Here is a 6,613-nt window from a genome sequence, read left to right as displayed (position 1 = left end):
CTCTCTCTCTCTCTCTCTCTCTCTCTATTTCCTACACACAGCTCTCTCTCTCTCTTTCGTACACACACACACACACCGCTCTCTCTCTCTCTCTCTCTCTCTCTCTCTCTCTCTCTCTCTCTCTCTCTCTCTCTCTCGTGTGTGTGTGTAGGAAGAGAGAGAGAGCAAGAGAGAGGGGTTGGGGAGGGTGGAGATGCACATAATACCTGCGCAGCAGGTTTCTCGGCCAAGATCCGAGCAGGCGAAAATGGCCCCTGCGCGCGGGTTTCGCTTTTTTTCCCCAATTTTTTTGGCGTCGATATACGCGTCGCTATACGCGTGGCAAATAAAGCCTTTCCACGTGTATATCGATGCACATAGCGATGCGTATAGCGACGCCCGCTAATGTTGTCGATATACGCGTGGAAAAGCATGGCCGTCGATATAGGCGCGTCGATATCTTCATTTAGTGTTGTAGTGTCTACTAAAGGTTTCCTTCAAGCGGCTAAGCACGCTCGGCCCGGACCGCGGGCCCATGGCATGCATGTTTTGGCTTGAACTATCAGGATTAGGCATTGGGAAACCCTCCATGATGTCGTAGTCAGAGGAAGAGTCACTAGCCGCTATGTTCGGGTCTTGGTTTGTACTACCTTGGGTCCCTACCGAGGGCCCGGAACCTAAGGTAGGTGGATAACGAGAAGTCGCATAAGTCAAAATTCTCTCTAGTTGCTCCGTCTCTAGCACACGACCAGAGCGCAGGTGCATGTGCCTTTGGCACCCTACAAGCGTTGGCGAATAACCTCGAAGGTTAACCGCTTACTTTTTTAGGCGTCCGTTTTCACTCGTTTTTTTATGTTTTCTAATATTTTTTAATGATCGGTTTTTTTATTAAAGTGTGTGATAGCTCGAAACAAGCGTATCACTCAGAGGGTCGCGGTGTGCTTTACAGCACAACGTTCGAACACCTAAAGCTCCGTTGGTCCTCAAAAAAGTCGATTTTTAGCTACATGTGAAGCTAAAATACGTAATTTTAAAGGACGACTGAGGCCTGAGCCTGAGCGTGAGCTTGGGCTTGGGTCTAGGAGATATTCCTGATCCCGGTCCTACCTTTAAAATTTTTTTAACTTTTTTTTTTTTGGGATAAGGTTGCCGCGGCCTACGCGCGAGCACACACACTCTACCTACCTTTTTACAACTAATACACCTACTGTTACACACTAACACACTTCATTAACTCTCACAGATCTACTTTCTACTTACTGTACTTTGCATTACACAGAACTAACAACCTTAATACCTTACACAGAGAAAACACAGTAACCTTAATGCTAATACCTTACACAGAGAAAACACAGTAACCTTTCAAAACTTCATTAACAAAGAAATACACAGTAGCAACACAAAATCCTTCTTCTCAACACACCCACCTTCCCTTCCTACCTTTCCTACAATTGAAATTGCACCACAAAAGAAGCACAGAGTGCCATTCAAGCTTAGTGTATGGCATTCCCCAGCAACGGCGCCAAAAATGTGTGCGTATGTCGCACGTGTCAATGCAAGGAACTTGCCGATACACTGTGTGCGAGCCACAAATGGCTCCAAGCACACAACAAGCCTAAACTAGTAAGCCCAAAGATAGCAATGGTGTGTCACTCAACGCTCTACACTTGCTGTCGTGGAGGATTCCTCGCCGTGAAGAGAGGGAAACGCCGCTATGCCACGCTCAACCGCCTCGCCGCCCCAATGCTCGATCGCACTCTCTCTCTCTCTCTCTCTCTCTCTCTCTCTCTCTCTCTCTCACGCATACACACACACACACACAAGGAGATGAAGAAGAAGAAGATGGAGATGGAGCAAGAGCACTCTTCAATTGCACAAATGAGAGAATGAGTGAATTTTAGGTTTAGTTGACTTTTATATGAGCTCGTCCCATTCACACTTGGGCGCCCATGCTTAGCCAACTAATCCCTTGAATGTTCCATTTAGAGTGCGCCTCTCATCGGAGATCACTCTTACCCTTTTCCTATTGCGCCGACAAGCCCGGTACCTAACTCTACCAAGTAAATAATACAACGTCTGTCTCGTAGGTGATAGGGTGTCCGTGAACCGCGAGGGTTAACATGCATAGAGCACTTCTCTGTACATACCAACTTTGGTTGCACCATCATTGCCCACCCCCTAGTTGAACATTTATGTTCAACCACACAGAGGCTTATTGAACTAAAAAACTACACACTTTTTGCAGTTCTTGAAATGCAAATTCTAAGTTCAAAGATGAATTGAGATTCAATAAGGGAAAAGATTATGCGTAAAACACTATCAATATTTATATTTATCGAACGATGTTTTTTGACCCAAACTTAGAGTTTATTATTGTTACCTCCCTAGTTAATGGCATGACGCAGAACAAGACAAGTGATTTTGCACCATCAAATATGTCGTCATATCAGAAACTACCTACAACAATTTGGGCTATAGAGCCTGATAATAAAATGACGTGTTTTGGTGTCCTACTTGTTGAGACTGCACATTGGGGTAGATTTATAAATGAGAATTTTGGTAATGTGGCATTCTGACACCGTGCTTTTGGGAAAATAGGAAATGTCCAGTTGTGGGCACAAAATCAGGCAGGCTTTTGAAGGGATTTGAATGGTTTTGCAACAATAGCAACACTCATGCTTGGAATATTGATGAAATGATTGTTGGAACTTCTTGATCAAACCCCAAGATGTGGGTTGTGGATGAAGGACCTTGTCTTCTACCATGGGAGGTTGTAATTGCAAGGCAACACAGTTGCAACACCTACAGGTAGCCATTATAAAGGCAAAGTGGAATGTAGCCTAGTTCTTTTTGTGCTAAATTCAGAGATGAAAAACAAGTGAGACAAAAGTCAAAATTAAGAAAGGAATTTGATGATAGGATTGCAGTGGGAAGAAGCATGCAAGCAAAGCTAGTAAGGGAAATAGTATTGTGAGGAACGAGATAGCCAACACCTCTCATCTACCCCATGCAAACACTTGTATTTTGTGTTCTTTTGTTTCCTTTCGTTGGACTATGTGGCCTATGAGTTTATGCATCAGGTAGCACTGACAAAAGTAGAGTTGTTCTAGGGGTTGAGAGGGGCTAGAGTTGCAACATAGCATTCTGTTGAAAAGATTCTCAATCCTGCGTTTTATTTTAACTCGCGAGGCCAATTTGTTTGTGTTGCTGCTTGTAGTACTTTTTACATTTTATTAGCCTATATAACTTAAGAAAGTAGGCATTTTGTATCAATATTTTGACAAGCTTTGCTCTAAAAAATTTCTTGCTTAGTTTTGTTTGCTTGAGATATGGACCTCCCCATTGTGTGTGGTGGTTGTGATGACAAACATCAACTTCAATGACTAGAATTGCATTGATAGGTTGAAAATTATATAAATTTATTAATAAAAACCTATGTGTGTATAGTGCAAGGTGTAGGACATTCCAAGGGTATTGTTATGAAAGGTACACATGTCAAAGGCAAGTAGAAGAATGACTACCAACAATAAGGTAGACATGCATAAATAAGAAAACAGTAGCCTGATGCAAAGCTCCTAGAGTATTTTCTATGTTTCTATTTCCATTGATCTTAATGCAACATGTATATCCTTTGTAAGAACAATTATTGATTACATTTTAAAGAAAGAGACTTTGCTTTTGTCTTAACTCCAGTAATATATTGCATCTAGTCTTTATATGTTTAAGCAAGAGTTTATAGCAACACCATAAGTGCTTGGAGCATCCCTCTTTGGAGGATAAACCATCATTATCACTATATAATTTCTCTTTGCACATGCATATAATTCGGTGTTACGTCTTCTGGAAACCTTCATGTGCTACCTTTCCCATGCATGCATTCATTTTGGCCTTGAATTAACGTTTGTTTCTTTGGTGTTGGGTTTTTTTGTTGCTTGCATTCCTTTCGGTAGGTGGAGAAGATGCATGAGCCTTCACCTTGGCCAGGTTTTTGCTATCCATCTTTGTCTATTTTCTTTGACTTTCTAGGTGAGGAAGACCATAATGACAAGAATATGGACTTGTGACCTTCCAAGTAGCTAGCTATTTGTTTTGGTAAAATTTCCAACAAGCTCATTAATGGTCCATATGTAGTTTGTAACCATTTTAAATTTGTGTGCCGCATCTATTGTATCTTTCAAAAAAAAAAAAGTCATGGAGTAGATTCGCACTATTTTATACATACATACATACATAAATACGTACACACACACACACACACACACACACATACACAAACTTATCTAGATGACAATGCCTTGGCTAAACCTTGACCGATTGTAGCTAAGCATTGGATACATTTCCACCTTCCTCCCCAAAGAATTCTTAGCCACACCTTGCCCTACAACTACACCTTGCTATAGTTACATATTTGGTAGACCGTAAGCCTCTCGCTATATTGTGCCTTGAACTAAGCTTTAAACTTTTTATGTCTCCTTGTTTTATTATTAGGGTACATCAGACCTGTGACCATCCAAGACATACACACATGCTCACGTGCACTAGCCAGCCAAAAGTCTCAGTTTGAAGGTCTCATCAAGGCTTCCTCTTATGTTTATCTAGACAAACCAATGCCCTTAGCTGACTATAACCAAGCCTTACATACATTTCCACCTTCCACTGTAGTGCACCTTGAGCTAAGCTTCAAACTTTGTTATTATTATCTCTCTCTCTCTCTCTCTCTCTCTCTCTCTCTCTCTCTCTCTCTCTCTCTCTCACACACACACACACACACACACACACAAACAATTTATCTTTAGATTACCAAGAATTATTACATGAAGATTTTTTGTCGCACATGATAATTGACACTTCTTGTAGGTTGGGATTCATTGGTACTTTAAACCCATATTGGGTATTGGTAAGGCACCGTATGCATACATGGTTTGATATATAAAAAAACAATATGCCTGACAAATGATGCCAATATTCACCTCTTGCCATACCTAGATTATGAAACTAGGTGTTGTTTAGCATAGTAAGTTTTAACCCCCTTTTTTTGTCTGCTTTGGTAGCTTAACACTAGAATGGTAACAACGGGACACTTTTATGTCCTTGGACACTTTTGTGTACTGTTAAGTGACCATTTTGCTTGAATTATTTGAAGAGTAAGAAAATGAATTTCTAGGTGCTATATATCCACAAAGTTGCCTTATGAGCTGAAAAAAACTTAGCATTTTTTTGGAGTATCGATCTCACCATTAACCTTACTCTTGCACAACATTTTTGAACCTAAAGTGTGTGAAAAAACGGGTCCTGTTTTTGGCTTTTTTTCAATTTTTGGCAACTATACCACTCTAAACTTCATGTTTGTGAGGTTTTGATGGCTAGAGGTTAGGCCTTCATAGTTCTTAACATGTTTTGATGCTTGTAGGGAGAGCCAAGTGTTAAAATTGAAAGTTATGACCAATTTACAAGAATTGCATAATCCTGTTTTTTTGGCCAAAATTAGCACTTTTATGATTTTTTTGGTGGCTTTCTTGATATCCAAATTCAATTTTGATTGTGTAAGTGTAATGTATAACATTAAGCTAATCTTCCTTGAGTTTTGGGGGACCTAATATGCTATATAGCATAGTATATGATGATGGATGAGTTTTTTGATTGCTGAAGAATACGATACATTTTAGAGTAGCAAGTATAACTTTCTCAATATTGCTAGTTTCTTAGGCCAATTGTGTGTACTTTGTAGGTAGTAACCATATCTAATCATAGACTACAAACTTGGCTAGATATTGAGTAGTTTCTATGGGTTTCTAGAGGTCATAATGCTAAACCCAGTTTTTTCATGTTTGCTGTATTTAGCACTTTATCATTGCCCCCAAGGTTCCAATTGTAAGAGATCCATTATCCTTTTGGCATGCTCCATGGCTCCTTTTGAATCCAAAGGCCCAAAGGGAACTAAGAAAACATGTATATAGTATTTGTATTGAGCGTGACTATAGAAACTTTGATGATGGGTCCACAGAATGGCAAAAATGCAACTTTTTTGTACCTATTTTTTTTGCCCAAAAAAAAATTAGTGAGGTAAAAGCAACCATATGCTTTGGTCACCAACCCATTGAAGTTAACGGGGCATTTTATCTCATGTCCTACAAAAATCCTCACTCTTATTTATATGCAATCAACCGTAAGAAATTGTTGTTTTGGGCAAAATGCACTGGTCCATCAACTTTGGAGGCTTGTAGTGACCAAGGGATGAGAAAAATTACAAGTTTCTCATTTTTTCCATATGTAGTAGTTATTGAACTATAAGCTCATGAAAGGATTTTTCAAAATGAGTGGATCTACTATGGTTTTGGAATTTTTTCCCAAAACCCTGAAAGGACACTTTTATGTCCTGTTAGGTTACCATTCTAGTGTTAAGACTTCAATACCCATAACACATTAGTATTAGATGGTTACTTGTTGTAACTTATAAGCCTAAAATTAGCTTGAATTAATATTTGGGGGATAGGTTCCTCCACACCCTTAGCCTTGAATGCACCGAAGGTACTTGTCCTATTCTTGGCATGATGGGATATGTTATTTTCTGCCTAGCTCATTGTATCATTTATCTATAATTTTCCTTGCTCAGAGCAAACACAGCTTGCCTTGC

This window comes from Adiantum capillus-veneris, chromosome 15 (assembly GCF_014529385.1).
Source record: "Adiantum capillus-veneris isolate H3 chromosome 15, ASM1452938v2, whole genome shotgun sequence".
Classification (NCBI taxonomy): Eukaryota; Viridiplantae; Streptophyta; class Polypodiopsida; order Polypodiales; family Pteridaceae; genus Adiantum; species Adiantum capillus-veneris.
The sequence above is the reverse complement of the archived record's forward strand: the minus strand, read 5'-3'. Positions refer to the sequence as shown.